Here is a 9,728-nt window from a genome sequence, read left to right as displayed (position 1 = left end):
ACCAACAAAATTAATTTTGCATGAGCAAAAAGTGATCAAACAGGACTTTTTGCTGTTTCAGGACATTGTGTTGGTTTTGTTTTTTGCTTTTCTTTTTTAGTAAAAATGTGTGAGAGTACTACATACAAAAAACTAGAACTCTTGGTTCCAAACTTTTTATTAGACCAACTGGAAAATCACAAGAAAATTGTTCTTTTCTGCAAGTTTTCGGGATCAAAGTCCCTTCGTCAGGCTCTGGGAAAAGTATAGATGGTACAAGATGGTAAAAAGTCCCCAGAGGTCAGAAATAAACTTCATTTTTGCACAGAGGGAGCTGGAGATGGAAGGCTGTCCCTCTGGGTCCATGACAGTGTCTTTGTGAGCTGTGCTGAGCAGCTCTTTGATGTGTTGATCAGGTAAAATTTATTTCCCTGGAGCTGTCAGATGGCAGACAGGGGGGTAAAAAACACTTCCTTGTTCTGCAATGAAGTTTAAAATCCAAAAATCTGCTGAAATTCAGCATCTTCCAGGTTTCAGGAGTGTACTTGGTAGTCATGTTTGTCTGAGACACATGAGAGTACTGAATGTTGGTCTGGTCTGGGCTGAGAGTACCGTGTTGATCTGGTCTGCGAAAGTACTGAATGTTCACACCTGCCATGACCCAGTCAGGTGTTTCCACCTATCTTTGGAGATGCCCTAAACAGATGATGCCAAACTCATGCTCACCTGTAAACTGGGAATCAGGATCTCGTCTCAGGGATCCAGAGGTTAGGTAGTGAATCACTGTGCCACCTAAATGCAAGGAGAGCACAACTGAGGCCAGCACACCACTACTCCCCTAACATTAAGTAAAGCAAAACACAGGGAGCAAGCTGCCAGCAGAGGCATTTGAGCAAACAGCATAACTCACAGAAGGAAAAGCTGAAAGTGTTTGGTGCCATGACAAGAAAGGACTGTAGGAACAGATGCTGCCTAGAAAAGCAGTTTTGCAGCCCCCCCGAAAAACATCATGGTGGGCTGCTAGAAGAAACAAGCCTCCCAGGATTTCCAGGCTCCTGGCGACAGCGCGGGGCCTCACAGGCTCCAGGGCTCTGTGGATGACTGCTCCCAGCTGAGACATCGGGTTACAGAATCCCAGGAAAGCAGCAGGGCAGCTAATTGCCCTGGGAGTCTGGGACCCCGGAGGTCCCTGTCTGAGGAAAGCCAGCATACCCGGGAGTCGCAGATCCTGTGAGCTCCAGTGAGGGGGCAGCGAAACTGAGATCCTTGTCAGTTTCAACACCAGGAAACTTACCCAGGAGCTGCGAGATATTATGATGTTTCAGAAATGCTGCATTAGAGGAAAGAATGTTTTTTCCGTTGCAATCTGATTCAGACCAATACCAACGTTTTTAAAAATAATGAACATTTTTTGTCAGCTAAAAATCCTGCACTGGTCAGCTCTCGTTGAGAACCATGTGTCAGCTCAAAATAAATAGGCTTATGCTGTTTGTTCTATTCCCCTTTTTTGAATCATGTTTACATACTTGTGAGGGCAATAGGGTGGTTGCCCTATTATATTTAATCTGGCTAAAGCAAGTCCATCCATCAATTTTAATCAACAGAATTAGCAGTTGATTGGTCAAGTTCTTTCTTATCCTCCTAGCAGGAAATGCAAAAGCCATTTATTTATTTTACAGTTTTACAGCAGTCAGGCTACCTTTATAGATTTATGCCTCACTTCCATGCTTTATAACAGTCTCAGAAACATTAGTAATATCATCGAAGCAGCAGCAATAAAATGCCAGGACCCTTTACCATCTGCAGCTCTGTCTGACACCAAATCAAATAACTGAAGTGAAATGTAGATTCAAGGAAATAATGGTGTGAGGTATATGAATCAGAGTCCTCTGCAATATCTATGCTACTGATGCCAATATATTACATCCCTATTGAACCAGACCAAGTGTTTTTTTCCTGCAAGATGCAATAGTAGAAATGTAGCTTTGGATAGGAAATGAGATTGATACAGCCCCCTGTGTTAATCTGTGATGTTATATTGCTTTGTGTTGTTGGAGTCCGAATCAGTGTTTCTTTGTAAAGTTGGGAGAATATTTATCTGTCTTGATGCAATACATTCTAAGGTTGTTCAAAGCCACATTAAATAAACCTCCAAGATATGGACATGGACAGGGACAAAGGGACCAATCTCACTCCTGTAAGAAGCAGCCGTAGATAACCTCATAGTCTCTTTCAGTCTCTGCTGGGGGGTGGCAGTCGAGTAGCGATGGGTGCAGAAGTCTCTGTTCAGGTTCCACTCCAGATCTGGTGAAGGCTGCCCAGAGTCAACCCAGGGAGATGCTGCCCTCCTGGATTGTATATATTCCTATTAGACTGAACAATGGATTGCGGTTCCACTTGGCCAATGCAGTCATAAAATATCACTGTCCACTCTGCTCTCCCATAGATCTTGGTTAGTCCAATGCAATGGAGTGAAAATAAAAAGGCTGTCAAATGCAAGCTAGTATCTGCATGACATGGGCACATGCATTAGTCAAAAAGCATTGTATTAATTAGCAACTGCCGCTTCCTGCCAAGTACCCCATCCAGAAACTTGTTCAAGCGATATCCCTGTCACATTCAGCAGGTAAATCACCCTCTACCTGACACTTAGAACTTTTGCTATTAGCAACCTCCTAATGTGACAGCACACAATACATTTGCTGACTTGAGCAGCTTACTGGTGCAGCAAAGAGCCCTACACAAGTGGTCCTTGGGGAATGGTTACTCTCACCCTTCAGAAGTAACATTAATGTATGCCTGCTGCTACTGTCCTCATACTCATACAATTACTGGTATTCAGCTACTGAAATCACAAGTGTGTAAACCAGACTCAGATCTGAACAACCACAACACACTTTAGCCAGCGAAGGATTCAAGACTTGCTGTAGATTCAACCTTGGCCACATGCATAGAGTGTCAGATTTATATGAGACTCCCATCCCTTTCAAGTAAAGCAGTCCTAAAAACATTTGCAGAGGTATAAAAAATAAAATAAGAACCTGAGCCCCACCCTATCCTTACAAGCATGCTTAACTTTACTCATCAAAGTATTTCAATGAAGAGCAACAGTTCACTCCCGTGTGCAAAGTTAATTGCAGCCTTTGGATCTGAATCAAAATCCATTTAAGACAATAGAGATCTTTTTACTGATATTAACAGGCTGTGGATCAGACTCCTTATGCCTTCTTTTAACCAAGCGTATTACTCACACTGATGAGCACTTTGGAGTAAAGTTCACACAAGTGTTAAGTGTTTGCCAGTGTGAGCAAGAACTGTACAATCTGCCCCCACAAACTTCAGCTGTCACACAAATAGCTCTAAATCCTCCAGGTTACATTTTCCCCTCCTCTTTCTAAAGGCTGAAAGATGACAGTGAAATTACAGGCAAAACTCATTGTTTTATAGACCCCATCCATGACAATGATTTATAACTTAATAGTGGATTCCCCATGGGTACTTAATAATATAGATTAAACCCTAATAAATGTGTTTCCTGCAGGTTTAAGTGACTAACTCTATGATCTATTAGGCTTGTCTCATAATACATGCAATTTTTCCTAGTAACTGTGGAAATTTCTAAAGAATTGGCAGAGTCTGCCTCCAAAGTATTACAGAAATCCTTTTACTGGAGGAATTTCTTACAAATTAATTCCAGCCTTGGATATAACATTGCTTAATTGCGTATCCTCAACTAATATCTCATAGAGATGTTAACTGCATGGTTTGTTTTTTTTTAATTACGGGGTTTTTCTATGGAATAATTTGATTATCCTTCAAACACTCTGAACTGTTAGAAAATTAAACTCTTAAATACTCTTCAAACATTATACCTAATAATGTCAGGCTCCAATTTTATATTTTATTTTCTAGTTATTTTATCTATTTCAATTATACATTCGTGGCACATAACTCAATGTATTCTGTGTTATTCCTCCAGGCTCCAACCAGTATTTTGTGTTGATCAGTAAAGGAAAATCTTAACATACAGCTGCTTTTACTTAACATCTGTCAAAAATCCAAAAAATTAATGAATCTAGCGCTGAATAGCATGTCCAAACATCACAAGGCTCTGTTAATGTTTTGATCAGTCTGGAGCAAAAGGGTATTTAAGAGTCTCTCCAACAGCTAGAGGGTGGGAAATAATCACATTGAATAAGAAGCCCAAATTCACTTGACGGGTAATGAAATTGTGCTGAATATTGATTCAGGGCTCTAATAAGCTCAGAAGTTCAAAGCAAACACTGGAAGGCAAACATTTCCCCCTCTTCCTTCAGACAAAACTGTAGTACTACCCCAAGGTAGGATTTATTTTTGTCCTAAATACATAAGATTATACAGGAGTTTCTGAAGCGGTGCTATTCCATGGTCTCTTTAAGACGCCAAATTTAACATTTAGCTAGAACTTCAGCCAGCCGAAGAGCTACAGAGAGCAACTTACACCCAAATAAACAGACTCTCTTTCTCTCCCGTGGGTTTTCAGAAATGATGGCAATTTTCATTCTTCTTTTTTCAAGTCTGCAATTAAAGTCAGCTACGGTTTGTCCTTCATTCCACCCAGCCAAGCGGGGGACTCCAAGGACACTGCTCCAGCGCCTGTTTTGTGGGGGATTTTCATGACACGTTGACATTTGAGAGAATTACCCTTTGTGTTTATAGAAGTCACCTGAACTGATGTGATCCTCCTTCCCCAGGAGCTACTGAGACAGGCTACCTTTAGGCAGAAAACAAGAGAAGTCTCCTTAGCATCAGTGGAAGCTTTGCCTGATTAGGGCATTTAATCTATGATGGACTGACGAGGGAGCACTTTCTAATGCTTTGCAACTAGTAGGTAATGAGAAGGTGAGCTGCCTCTATTGTATCGGTGGGGATATATTACACAGCAGCATCAGTAATAAGGCTAATCTATGTATAGCAACCAGACAGGCATTTAGTTACTGAATATCATGCATGAGTGGACGCCAGGCTTGTAGAGGTGGACTTTGGAGACTGGGGTTCTCTTCCCAACTCTACTTACGGCCATCTGGGTGACAGCAGCTAATAATTTATACCTCAACCACTTCATTTCTAGTAGAAGGACAATGATTTTTAACTTACTTTGAAAAGTGCTTCAAGATCAACCAATAAAGAAATGCTCTGTAAGAGGTAGGCCTTGTTACAGAGATGCTGCCGTTGCCTCTAGCATTTAGGCCATACACGTTGCAGACCGGCTTTTGATGCCTTCTCCACGCTCCTCCCTCCTGCAAACTCTGCTCCCCGCTCGGAGATCCACGGTTCAGCTTTGCTTCAAACAGCTTTCATGGCGAGCATTTGCTAATATGTGCAAGCATTTGCTAACGCGTCAAGGCCAAAGATTCCAGAAGGGATCTGGCCTTTGCCATCAGACCACTGGGTGCCGCTAGGATTTGCAGTCCTTGAAGGGTGATGTTCAATTCTTTGTTTTAATGCTGTCACTTTGCAACCCTCTTCAGGAAACGTTTGCTTTCTGTCCGAGTCCTTGCTCAGTCAGGATATCAGCCATGGTAATTCTGGGGCTAGTCTGTATAACCAAAGTATATTAATCTTCAAACTTGTTTTTTTTCTGGTGGGGAACTTGTTTCTACCCCGTTCCTGCTTCCTCTCTGTTGGGTGGCATCCTGTCCATGCTCTGTATCACTACTTTTCCTACCTTAGGTTAGCTGATGGCTGAGACTTGTTCCAAGTCCTCCTGCTCCTGACTTTGGGCCCCATCTGTCTGTGAGCATTGGCTGCCTGCCACTGCTACACAGTCAACTTTGCTTTTTCCTCTGCTGCTGTCCTGAATCTGCAGCTGCCTCATATGACCTGCATCCCATTGCAGCTTGGACTTTTGCCTTCTGCAGTTGCTTTGTGTGGCTACTTGGTGTTTGGGCTGTTCACCTGCGTGTGGCAGCCTCAGGGCCTTGGCTCCTTTGCTGTAACGGGCTGTCAGTTTTGCTCGGCATTCCCTTATATTGCTCATGTCCTGTCTGTTATCATTTCACTGGGCTGCAGCAGACTATCCTTCACGTGAAGCTGAGCCCAGGGTCTCCAGCCTCTCAGCCCCTGCACTAGGGTTACTACACCATCCTTGGGTGAACATCTTAGGATCCCTATCTGGCATTGCTAGACCATCATATCAGTCTCTTAGCTATATTTAATGCCTACCCAGTTTTCCCACTGATTTGTGAGCACCCCAAGGAACACGTCTTCTGCCCAACTTCCTGTCTGGCACTGAATTGTTTGAATCCAGCTCCAGAAGCACCGTGGCTCTCTGAGCAAAGCACACCTGCTGTGCCATACTTAAACAGCACTTTCAGCATCAGGATCACAGTTCTTTCCTGGAGCACCCTCTTGAGAGTCCATCACCCAGAAATCAGAATAAATATCTATGGGGATAGTGCAGGTCCAGTCACTAAAAGGAAACGGGTCGGTCAGCATTTACCTTCTACCAGGCTCTGGATGGGAGTTTGTGCCATTACAGAGTCTGCTTCTGTTGGGGTCTACTCAACCCTTGGCACACCTTCTGTATATGTGCTGCTTGGCTTTCATGACTGGCCAACAGACAATCCCCAGGCTCATCACGGGCATGCTCTCATCCCGAAGTGCAAAGCACCCATCTGTCTCAGTGTGTCAGCTGGGATTACCATATCTGCTGGAATTACCATCCAGTTCCTTTCAACAAAATCCTACTGAGTTTGCAGATGTGCTCATCCCTCACTTGATAGATGTGACACTAGTTTCTGGTGATCTTGCTAACCTGGGAGTAGGAATACATTACTGGAACATTTTGTTGGATTTCTTAGAATCCCCCATTAGAGATGTCAAGATACTCTAGCATGTTGGCACAGACCCAACTGGGCAGGCCATGGAAAGTATATCTGCCACCAGCAGCAACTTCCCTGGGCAGTAGTGGATGGATCCTCACTTCATAGCACTGCCATCTCCTAACATGCCTTGTAGTCACTTAAGTGCGCTCGGCTGTAGTGTCTTCATAATGCTTCCTAATGGCTTGTGATCAGATTGGACGTCCACCACGTGCCTAGAGGTAAGCAGATGGGATTGTTCCATTCTGAAGAGCCCAACCAGTAGTTCCTTTTTCTATCCAACCATCTTGTCCTTCTTGTGTCTGTCAGGAATCTATCAGCACATGCCATAGTCTGCTGGCTTTGCATCTATGCTGCTCCCAGGTCTCCTTCTACAGCACCATGCTTTTAGCTCGTGCTACTTTTCAGAGCTGTAGTACTATCCAGCTGGGCTATCCAGGCCTCTCCCTGGTTCTTAGAGCATTCCCTTTACAACCTTTGGCTTGGGAGTTTCCTTAGTGGCTCTCAGTTCTTCAGGGTCCCTCAAAAGCAACAGATGTCTAACTTCGAAAACCTCAGTTCTTATCAGTATCAGCTGGTTTGCCTTTAGTCTATTATTCCGCCTCTCGTACTTGTTCAGGAGCTGCCATTGGCTTCGCATCATGGCCCCCAATTGCCTCGTGTCATCTACTTTATTCTATATTACTATTCCTTGCCATATACTCTAGTTTTCTGACCATCTACTTTTACTTCCTCAACAAGGAACAATAAAAATCACAGTCTCCTTATATACAGGGTCAACTTATAAATCAGCCCCCTCCCAACTGAGCTCTCGTACCAATTCTTGATTGACCCTTGTGGAAACAACTAATAAACAAGGGAAAAGCAACTTTCCCCTAAAACTGAAACTGAAATCACATGGTTGGCGCACTGCCTTCACCTGCTCCTGCCACTAGCAGCTCACATGCGGGAAGGGAGCAGCAGTGGTGGACAGGCCATGGCAGTGGGGTAGAGCCTCAGCTCAATGTGCAAGAGCTGGCAGCTGGAGGAGGTGACGGCAGCACAGCCCCACATTACTCAAAAGCAGCAAAGCTGAGCCGAGCCGATTCCCAGGAAGCCTTTCCAGCACACATCACCATCACTCATTCTGCGGATGCACTCACCTTATAAAAGAGCTGCTTGAGAACTGCTTCATAGCATTTTTTTAAAAGTGTCTAGAGAAAGGACTTTTTTCCCATGCCTCTGCTTATATAAATGCATCTGGCCTGATTTAAAATGCAGAAGGAGGGAATGGATAGCTAATACAATTGTGAAACTTTAATGAATGGTGGGGGCCAGTTTTGCTATTCTGAATAATTCTGTTTCAAACTCTGAACCTTGGGCCCAGTTGCTGCTTGAGGCAAGGAATCGGGTCTTTCCCATCACATGGAGCTTCCATTTCAATCCTCAAAGCATCAGATATCAGACAGTAAGCCTGTCACTAGCTTGGGATAGACCGGGGTTCACCCTGAGCCTCAGACAGGTGTAATTCGGAGTCACAGGAAAGTGGGAAATCACCTGGAAGGAGGAGAAAGCTTTCGGAGACTTCATTCAGAATATAAATTAGTGCCGAGCTGCCCATAGGAGTACAAGATGGTTAAAGTGTATTTGCACTTACTTCACATAAACAAACACAGGCTCTTGCTCTTCCCTCATTTTTATTTTAAAATTGATCCAATTCTAATAGCATCCAGAAATACAAACAACTACAACACTAACTGAGCTTTCTGGAGGAAAGTTCCTTCATTCACAGTCTTGGGAAATGCTGGCAGTGTTGTGCCATGGAGATGATTTGCAAAGCCATTGCTTAAAGTATGCCTGGCTATAGCTGGGGCTATTACAGCTCACGATTGCTAAACTCATTCCTGGGTGCCTGAGTGAAGACCTCAAGTGCAGAATTGCTTGTTCCACATACAAAAATCCATCTCCATTTTATTTCTTACTAGCTAGAGGTCTTAATTAGAAAAGGGTCACAGCTGCAGAATTCAGATATGGATTCCCATGACCCCAAAGAAAGCAAGGATTGGGCTCTGCAGCTGGGGTTTGCTCATTCCTGAAAGAGGTGCCAGCAGCAACATTTGGAGACAGCTCCAGGTTCAGGGTCAAAGTGGACAAAGGGGGACACCTTCAGCTTTGCTCTTCTTGCAGTTCCTGCTTCTGCAATCCACACATGCTCAGCATGGCATGTGCAGATTCACATAAGTTTAGGGCTGGATCCTCTTCTAATGGTAGCTGGGACACCGCTCCATCATGGTGACGGGCCAGAGCCTTGACTAACAGCCCATCAGTTAGGAGCCACTAGAGATGGTGCTAGAGCCAGCAATCCCACTTGCCCGTGACTATGCACAGCACAGCATGAACGTTTCTTAGGACTAAAAACCTCACTGAGCTCCCACTAAAGTAGGGCACCTCCAAGTGGCTCCACCAACTTATCGCTACATACCACAAACCTTTGTGCCTTTTGGATAAGGGATGATTCTTTAGTTAGTTCTTTTGATCATTCACTGAAGCAACAAGGGCTCTGTGGCAGAAAGCCACCTTGGTTTCTCCCCAAAAATCTCTGCCCTGTGACACTGTGATTTAAATCTCTGTGCTGGGGGCCCAGCACACAGGGGACCACACCCTCAGCCTGGCTCTTTAGGGAACTGGAGCTGGCTGCATTCCTGAGGGAGGGGGGAACCTGCTCCCTCTGCTTACGTGACTTGCATCACTTACCTGGGTGAGGGGTTTCTACCTGGGGAGCTGGAATCTGCCCGGTAACAGGTGATGCATTTCAGATTGGTTGGCTGACAGCCAACTGGGGCTGACCTCCGCTGGCCCAGGTGAATGAGGTCACAGGGGCTATATAAGTTAGGACGGGGAAGGAGG

This window comes from Gavialis gangeticus, unplaced genomic scaffold, assembly GCF_001723915.1.
Source record: "Gavialis gangeticus isolate Ggan-Ray unplaced genomic scaffold, GavGan_comp1, whole genome shotgun sequence".
NCBI classification, from domain to species: domain Eukaryota; kingdom Metazoa; phylum Chordata; order Crocodylia; family Gavialidae; genus Gavialis; species Gavialis gangeticus.
Note: the sequence above shows the minus strand (reverse complement) of the source record.